The 10,267-nt window shown below is 25.9% G+C and overlaps 1 pseudogene across 1 annotated transcript; it reads left to right on the plus strand.

The window, feature by feature from the left end:
• The first annotated feature begins 3,171 nt into the window (after positions 1-3,171).
• On the plus strand, positions 3,172-10,045 carry LOC114163241 (serine carboxypeptidase-like 7; annotated as a pseudogene). The gene is made up of 14 exons (XR_014984678.1): positions 3,172-3,450; positions 3,545-3,699; positions 3,991-4,067; positions 5,380-5,502; positions 5,832-5,934; positions 6,063-6,101; positions 6,324-6,420; positions 6,504-6,590; positions 6,714-6,843; positions 8,356-8,427; positions 8,626-8,744; positions 9,350-9,463; positions 9,622-9,667; positions 9,782-10,045. The product of XR_014984678.1 is annotated as a serine carboxypeptidase-like 7 (transcript).
• The last annotated feature ends 222 nt before the right edge of the window (positions 10,046-10,267 follow it).

Below are 10,267 nucleotides of genomic sequence, written 5' to 3' on the forward strand. Positions count from 1 at the left end.
GAATTTTGTTTTCAATTGGTTTAAGTTTGTGTTATTCAATTTCAAATGGTTGTATCAAATTTGTACATTTTTTACATTTTTTTTCCTTTTCAGATTGCTTTTATATATTTGCTTCCACGTTAGTATAATTTTCATGATTTCATGATTTTTTTTGATTTTGGCTATATCTCTCTTTATATTCCTCTTCTTGATTTTTATGGTTGCAAATGGATATTGTAAATAACATCAGAATGCATATTGATTATATTTACGTCGTTTCTTCTCCTTTATTTGATGATTATGAATTGAAATCACTAATTTCTTGATTTCCAAGGTGTTAGGAGTAGGATTTGAAGGCTTTGAAATCACTAATTTATAATTTTAACAATAATATTAATATCAAAATTTTATTGTTGTAAATTTATTTTAAAATAGAAATAATTTAATATTAAAATTTTAAAAATATTAATAATATGTGGTTAAATATTCATACTTGAAACAAACTTATGTAAATATCACATAAAATATATTAATATCAATAATAATTTTTAAAATAGTATTTGTAATTATTATATTAATATTCAAATTGGAGTAGACAGATACTTCTGTTTCAATTTCAAGAACTTCTCTCACACTTAAAACCACGTCACATACAGATTCTAAAACAATTTCATTTTTCTTATGTATTAATTGGACAAATATGCGTTTTTTTTTGTTTTTCTTTCTCATTAATAGTTATATTTTTTGTTTTTCAGTTTTCATGTTCATTGTAGATCATGTCTTTAAGTAAATTATTCTTTAATGTCCTCTCTCTATGCATTTAAAAATTCACTCAAAAGATGTGATATGGTAAATTATTCCGATACTTATTCAGAAATATTGACTTACTTTTGAATCTTTAATTCTTAAAAAAAAGTTTTTTTATTGTTTTTGAACAACGTTCACTTATTAAGCTAAACATTGATTTTAAAAATAATTTTGATAACATAAACATAAGTGTATTATTACAAAATGAAAATTATAAATTCTTAAAATTTTTAAAAATATAAAAATTATTAACAATTTGTTAATTTCATTTGTTTTATAAAATTAAGATACCTATCGAAAAATTTGAAATTCCAAATATATGATAATAAAACTTGAATTTGAATTCAAAATCACAAAAATCCATAAAAATATAGTAATAAAATTTTAATTAGACATTCAAATTCAAAACAGAAATATTATCCAAACCTTTTCCAAATAAATAAAAAAATGTATCTAATTTAAAAGATAAATATGGTACTTATATTTATCAAAATCAATTATCTTATTGAAATTATTTTTTTATATAAAATTATATATAAAATAAAACAAGATAATAAATAATATATATATATATATATATATATATATATTTAATGATTTTTTTCTATTTTATTTATTTTTTAAAATTATTATAGAATCACTTTTTTATTACTAAATAAAAAAAACAGACAAGTTACATTCTTCTAACGATTTTAACAAACAAGTTACAATTTAAAATTTAAATGATTTTTTTAATTAACATTTAGATTTTCAAACAATATAGAATATTTTCAAACATATGGTAGCAAACTTGAAATTTAACATTTAAAATAACAAAAATCTGATAAAAATATGATACCAAAGATTAGATTTAAAATTCAAAATCCAAAAAACTGTAAAATATTACAGTCTTTTTAATGAATTTTTAAATATTTTTGAATAACTTTCACATATTTTTGAGATTTCTTATTAAACAATAATTTAAAAAATATTTTTTATAACATATACATCAATGAATCATTAGAAAAAAAAATTACAAATTTTTAAAACTTTTAAAATTATAAAAATCACTAATAAATTCAATTTCAATATTTTTTTAAAATTATGATACATATTCCAAATTTAAAATTCAAAATATATAGTAGTAAAATTTGAATGTAAAATTTTAAATTGTAAAAGCTATAAAAATATGGGAATAAAGTTTAAATTTGAAATTCAAAATCCAACAAAATTGTAAAAAATGTTTCCAGTACAGGAGTCTACCAAACCAAATGTCTAACCTTTGTATTTTTGCAGGGTCTACTTTTTATATTTGTCTACATGGTGTACATTTTGTAACTTTCAATTATTTACCATTTATATTTTTTTTGCATTGTCTAACCTTTGTATTTTTAATAAATCTACTATTTACATTTATATGCACAATCTATCATTTGTAGCTTTATATTATATATCCTTTACATATTTTGTATGGTATAACTTTTATACTTTTGTAGGATTTACTCATCAATCTTTAAATCGTTCATTATTTTTATTATTAAAAAATCTACTATTACATTTTTCTACATTTTTCAGTCAATATTTTATTTAAAATTAAATTTGATTTCATAACTTTAACTGACTAAATCTTAATATATTATTTAAAATAATTATTTACAATACATTTTGATAAAAATATATATAAATATACACTTTTACCATAAAATCAAGTAAATAATTATTATTTAATTTTATAAAATGAAATATTCATATTAATTTTAATTATATTTTTATAATTTTAAATTAATTTGATAAATATACGTTTCTAAAATTTTGTAGCCGTTGGATGGATAGAAATACTAGTATTACAGATAACACAAGTATTATACAATATCTTTAGTACTTGTTTAACTCCTCGATTGCCACGCAAATGGAGATTGATGATTTAGATTCAATCAAGACTACCATTGAAGCTCTATGATTCCAAAAAGTGGTAAATGTTACTCCACATCTTACTTTTCATGTAAATCATTTTTTGAAGTAAATCAGACCTCCTGAACCATAATCTGAATCTAAAACCTAAAACCAAAGGAAAAGTAATCAAACATCAGCTATATGGAAATGTTGTGTGGGTGTGTTTGTACGTGTGACTGTTGGTTACATCACTGTTTTCAATGTTAATCAAATATCTTGACCAAATCTTTGAAGACAGAGAGATTCAAGATGTTTAGAGAGCAAATAGAAGTTTACGGTGTTAGAATTAAGGAAGGATGTTGAAATTATTTCCGATCCTAATTTATAAACACTCTATTTTCAGTTATAACTATTTTGTAGTAGAAGAAATGGTATACTCATGTGTATAAAAATATCCATAAAACGTTTTCAATGTTAATCAAATAATTTCAGTTTCATACATATCAAGCATCTGACATACAGTGAAGAGTTGGGCCAAGAAATTGGGCCCGGTTTGAATCCGTCCCTGTTAAAGAAGATGAAACTCCATACGGAATGGATAAGGGTGTAGAAAAGCAATGTGAGACAAGAAACAAACTATGATTGCACTATCTCTATGGTGGTTATGGATTACAGAGGCCTTCTGCTTCTCCTTCTTCTCTTCCTTCTTTCATCAAACTCTGCAACGTCTCACTCCATAGTGCGCTTCCTTCCTGGCTTCCATGGACCCCTTCCTTTTCTACTTCAAACTGGGTAAGCTAACCATGATTCTCCATTTAGGTCATTCGTGCTTTTCGATTATTCATTGAAAATTTAGAATAAATTGATGCGATGGAATTGGAATCAGTTATGTGGAAGTGGGAGAAAGTGAAGCAGAGGAGAGTGCAGAACTATTCTATTATTTTATTGAGTCGGAGAATGACCCCAAAGGGGACCCTCTTCTTCTTTGGCTAACTGGGGGACCAGGTTGCTCCGCTTTTTCTGGGTTAGTTTTTGAAATAGGTGATCATTTTCTCCTCGTAATTATTACTTATTAATTTCACTTCCAATATTTTTACACTCTCTGTATTTCATCATCAGTTTTTTAAATTTAACTTGACTAACCGGATCGAGATTTTTTTATGTCAAATTTGTTTTATCAATTAGATCGCCTATTATATTGGACTATTTCTTATAACTCTTAATATTCTTTATTATATGTGATAATTTCTTGAAATTTCCATTAAAGAAATTACACATGATTATCATCTTTCTTATTAATTGATACACGGTTAAATCTGGCTGGGTTTGCAGGTCCACTGTCTTTTGAAAACCAGGAATACAATGGGAGCTTACCTAGTTTGACACTGAGGCCACAATCATGGACAAAGGTTGATAACATTGATTTGCTATGTACTTATGCTTTTACAACTTTCTTTGTTTTTAGTATAATTTTTTTTTTTATCCAAATAAACATCAGATCATTAGCGAAACTACTTAATGACAGGAAGTCATGACTCCCAAAATTTTTAAAATTATATATATATATATATATATATATATATATATTTATTTATTTTTTAAAATTATATTTATATATTATTTATATTAAGTTTATATTATAAAAAATTATAATAAAAGATAAAATGAAAAGTTTAATGGAGATATTGATTTATAAAAGAGATTTATATAATAAAAGATAAAATGAAAAGTTTATATTTATATATGAAAAGTTTTTTTTCCATAATGTAAATTATCATGAAAGTGTGTGAGGAGAAATAAATACAAAAAGATAGATTAGAAAATAGAGGTTGAGGAACACATAGATTAAGATTCAAGTATACATTCTCGGATGATCTCTCACATATCAAGTATCTTATAATTTATATTTGTTAATGTTTCTTCCAAATTAAATTTATCCCAAATGAGTATAAATCTTAATTTTGATTTAAGAATTGTTTTATGAAATTTGGATGAACCTTAATTATCATTTTTCCCAAATTATTATAACCCTTAATTATGAAATTTAGAAATTTTATGTTTTCTACTGTCTATGGTAAATTTTTTTTAAGTTTCAAATTTATATAGTGTTGTTTATTTAATTAAAGTTGTATGAATTTTGTTATGTTTTGCATTATGATAATTGTGATTTGTGAATACAAATTTTATTTTTTTCTAAATAGGTGAGAGATGATAAATTTATATTAGAAAGATTATAATAAAAAGTAAATTAATTGATTTTTTTTTAAAGGGGAAGGTTTGTGATAAAGATGAAAAAATGCATTTACATTAACTAAACTTAAGAAATTTCATGAGAACAAAGAATTCGAAGATAATAAAAAAATAAATCTCTAAAGTTCTTACAGTTACCTATAATGAATTTAAAAATTCATTAGAACACAATCCGGAAAAAAACGTCCTCAAATTTGACAATATCTACCAAATCAAATTGATAAGGTAGGACAGACTTATCAAAATGGTATTCATGATTTGATATCATAATATAATAGCATGATATAATAACAAATGATTGTCATATTTTTTTTGTTTGAATTTTGTATGCTTGTTTTAAATCGAAGAAATGAATAGAAAAATTGAAAAAAAATTTCCAACTAAAAAAAGTTATATGTAACAATGGTGTTCTCAGATTTTTTTTTGTCTACTGTTTAAACTTTTGCTTATTAAACTGTTTATGTTGGTTAGGTAAGTAGCATTATATTTGTGGATCTGCCAGCGGGTACAGGCTTCTCTTATCCCAAAACAGAACTTGCTGTTAATCAAAATGTCTCCAAGCTAGTTCGCCATGCTCATCAATTCCTTAGGAAGGTACACCACTCCCATCTTAAATTTTCACTGGTTTAATTGCATTTTCATTGGCTTAAAGTGTCTGTGGTTTTAGTTGTCTTCGGAAAATTAACAAATCAAGTATTTCATATAAAGTCTATCAAATTTTATATACTTTCCGCTATATTTCTCTGTACCTAAAAGAATTATGCATTCAGGAAAAAAAGTAGAATGAAGACTAAATTTACTAATTTTGGAAATGAAGAAACTTAATTGACTCAGAATAACTTAACTTTTCTACCGTTCCAGCTTAGAAAAATGAACATGATAAGTGGAATAGTCTATGACAGTGATGTTGAAATTGTGTGTAGTGGCTAATTGATCATCCGGAATTTCTCTCAAATGAGGTGTACATTGCTGGCGACTCATTCTGTGGCCTTCCTATTCCAGTTCTTGTTCAAGAAATTTCATATGGTATCACACTCACTCAAGAGTCAAATAAATTGAACACCAAAAATGAAACTAAAAGATTAAGTAGCACCTATTTCCTCTTAAATGATTGTGACATTGATAACTTGTGTACCATATCTCATTACTCTCAGGAAACGAAGGTGGTATCCAACCATGGATAAATCTCCAGGTTTGTGCAATTAATTACAACTATGATTTCTAAACAAAAAAATTCTATATATTTCTCTTATCGTTATATAACACGTCTCCTTTATTGTTGTTATTATTATTATTATTTTTTCTTCTTAGTATATGGAACAAGTTATCTATCTGCAGACAAATTTATACAGCTTCCATAATGATTTTCTTTTATACCAGGATAAAACCAAACTATATTTTTATTAATTTAGAACGTTGATTAACAGGAAATCCCATATCAACATCCACTGAAAAAAACTACGAAATTCGTTTAATCATGGCATGGCACTCATATCTGATGAACTCTACGAGGTGATTTTGTTTGTTCTTTATTTAGTTGGTAGAGTCCAAAAGGTGAAATGCTAAGAAGTTTCTGTAATTTACTGAGTGAACAGTCACTGCAAAGGAATTGCAGAGGAGAGTATCGCAACATAGACCCCACAAACACATTTTGTGCAAGGGACATGCAATCCTACGAGGAGGTTAGTCATACTTACAGGGACAAGTAATTATTAAATCCTTTTTTTTTTTGTTCTTAAGAACAGACATCGACATATGGAGTTGTACTAAATGGATTGGGACCATAAATTGTTGGTTTTGGACAGTCTATTTCAGGAATTCAAGTTGGGCATGTTTTGGAACCCCATTGTGAGGAATCTGCTCTACGTAGTACTTGGAGGTGCAGGAGGTCTCTTGCTGATGAATCGTCTGACAATGCCACCTTTATCCTGTAGGGTAAATTTTCATACTCATAAAGTTACATATATCTGAACAACTAGTTTAGACATCTGACAGTTACAAGTGACAAAATGGACCACCCTCGTTCCATCCCATCAAACAAAAGAAGACCACGGATGATAATCCCTCCTGTGTAGAACGGGTTCATGAATCGAATATTTAATTTTTTAATTTTTAAAATTTATTTATATATATATATATATAGAAATATAAAAAATATTTTTAATTATATAAAATAATTTATAAAATTTTAATTAATTAATTAATATTTTTAATTAAATAAATAAAAATAATTCTATTTATATATTAAATTATTCTATTATAATTAATAGATATAACTTTAAGTTATAACTGTTAATAATTTAAATTATAATACTATTAATGTTTACACATTTTAAAAATATAATATAAAAAATTTAATATTTTAAATTATTTTAATTTTTAAAAATTGGACCAATGGATTGGATTAATTGGACTTATATTTTGGGTTGTTTATTTAACGGGTTAGATGAACCTGATAGATCCACGTATTAAAATTTTCAACAAAATCGGTTTTATTTTGAACATGCTCATAGTTGATCATCGTGTCCGACCTATCTTGTCTTCCCATGTGATTAGCAATGAGAACTTCGATTTAAATTTTAATTTCTTAAAAATATTTATTGAAAAAAGAAGAAGCTAAAATAGTAAGAAAGAATCCGACTTCAGTAAATAAAAAAAAGAAAGTGGTCATTATTAAGAAGCACAACTTTAGTGCATCAAATAAAGCAAGTCAAGATTAGAACGTGCTTTATAACATATATCATTTTGACATTTTACATCTAATAACACGGCTTCTCTATTTTAGTAATCCTTTTAAAATTTACACTTATACAAAAATTCAATTTTAAATAAAATGACTCCATTGTAATACTAACGTAACTACAAACAAGCTTGATTGAAGTACAATATTAAAATGAAAAATACTATACATATATACATACACTCACATTCTCTTCTATATCACTTTATCCTCATTTCTTTTCTTAACACTTTCTTAATTCTATTATATTATTTATCATATCTATCAGTTAAAGTTTTCTCTATTTCATTCAATAATAAACAAAAAAAAATGTATGAGTGCGAGTATTATTACTCATATAGTAGAACCTTTAGTAAAGGACATTATTTTCATTTTATTTTGATTGTTTTGTATTATAATTGCTGCTTGTGCATCACTTATTCTTTTAGTATGTTAAATAAAGTTGTAATTTTATTTAAAACTGTTTGGAATTACGATTTCTCAATTTTAAGAATACAAATATGTAGGAAACATGTCTATGATACTGATTTAAGAAAACAATACCAACTACTTTGAATAAACAAATACATTTAACAACTTTTTCTACCGCTTCAATTATGAAAGTTGATAAAAATCCGATGCATTAGGTCTCAGAATTGAACATGCATTTAGTAACCCAAATCATTTTAAAAACATTTTATTTTATCTTATTGAATTTCCATGGGCAGACTCATGCATATGTCCTTTCTAGCTATTGGGCCAACGATGATAATGTCCGCAAAGCACTGCATATTCGTAAGGTATATATAACATTATATATTCACACTCAACAAATTTTTACGCACACTTTACAGTCATTACTTTATCCTTTAATCTATATGTTTCTTTACAAATAAAAAAAATTGTATTTTTAAATGACCAAAATATCTTAAAAATGAATTACAGGGGTGCACAAAAACATTTTAAGACTAATATATATTTATATATTTATGGTGCAGGGAACTAAAGGGAAATGGAAGCGCTGTAACTATGACATACCTGTTAAGATTGATATCTCTAACAGCTTCCAATATCACGTCAATCTCAGCAGAAAAGGCTACCGTTCATTGATTTACAGGTCAACATTAATTTCTAAATATTATATGCACTTTTTTTCTTGCTAAATGTATCTGATTCATTGTTTTCCTACCTATGTATTATTTTTGTTATTTTTCGATTACAAATAATGATAAGATAAATTGACATTCAATGAAATGTTTATAGGGCATATAACCAGAGTAAAATTTCAAATCCAATATGAACAGAACCTGATTATTTCTTTGTGAATCATACATGGCTATTATACATTTACTTTTCTTTCTTATAATAAAATATTATTTTTAGGGTTAAATTTGTTTTTGTCACTCAAGTTTCATTAAATTTTGGAATCAGTCTCTTTTCGAAATTTTATACTAATTTAGTCTTTCATCTTTAGAAATACGTGGATTTAGTCATTTTTACCAAATTTTATTAGGTTTATTTGACATTTTAAACATATTTTAGCGAAAATGTGTCAAACAATATAAACAATTCAAATACTATTATGAAATGCGTTTGAAATGTCAGATAAGTTTAACAAAATTTGATTAAAAGGACTAAATTAGTTAAAATTTTTGAAGATTAACTAATTCTAAATTTCACTATGATGAATCTATATTTAAGCATGTTTTTATTTGTTAAAAGTGGGGATCATGACATGCTAGTTCCATTCCTGTCTACACAAGCGTGGGTAAGAGCTTTAAACTATTCCATCGTCTCTGACTGGAGGTAGTGGTATTACAATGGCCAGGTGGCAGGGTATGCACCTAACTCTACTTTCTTTAAACATTCAAAAGTTAAATACATTTTTGTATTTTCTTCATTGACAAGTTTTTGCTAAAAAAGTTGTCCAACCATGTCATTGATTTTTATGAAAAATTATACTAACCTCATTTTGGTGACTAAATTACTGATAGATACACGAGAACTTACTCAAATCGGATGACATTTGCAACTGTGAAGGTAAGCACTATTTTAGCTTAGGAAATTACATTTTCTAAGTAATAAATTATATTGTAAGAATAAGAGAATTGTGTATAAAATAATAAGTTGTGTTGTTGAGGGGTTCACTTGCAGGGTGGAGGGCACACAGCTCCGGAGTCCAAACCTGAAGAATGTTTAGCCATGTTCATGAGATGGATATCTAATAAGCCACTCTGAGCCTAGGGCATGCCGAAACAACAACCCCATAAATAAAGAATAAACGTACGTTGTTATAAATATATTTGTTAAACTAAAAATGCATTGCATCCTAATGTTTTATTTTCTTTTATGGTTTATGTTGTCATTAAAACTTTTATTTTAAATGACAGTTACTTTATTGAAATTTGAAACTTATAACTTTTTTCCTTCTTTAATATAATCATCATCCCACAATCACATTAAGCCTTTTACTACCTGCACTCCCACAATTGCTTTGTGCAGCCACTAAAATTTTCAAAAATAACGCTTTTATCTTTCGAGAAGGTGAATTCAGAATTACATTTTTTGGAAGCTTTATGGAACAATCTTTTCTAATTTTCAAAACGAGACTTTCAGAACAAAGTTTCCAGAATAAAATTT

Source organism: Vigna unguiculata, chromosome 9 (genome assembly GCF_037176805.1).
Source record: "Vigna unguiculata cultivar grain cowpea cultivar isolate G323 ecotype 2 chromosome 9, ASM3717680v1, whole genome shotgun sequence".
Taxonomy (NCBI): domain Eukaryota; kingdom Viridiplantae; phylum Streptophyta; class Magnoliopsida; order Fabales; family Fabaceae; genus Vigna; species Vigna unguiculata.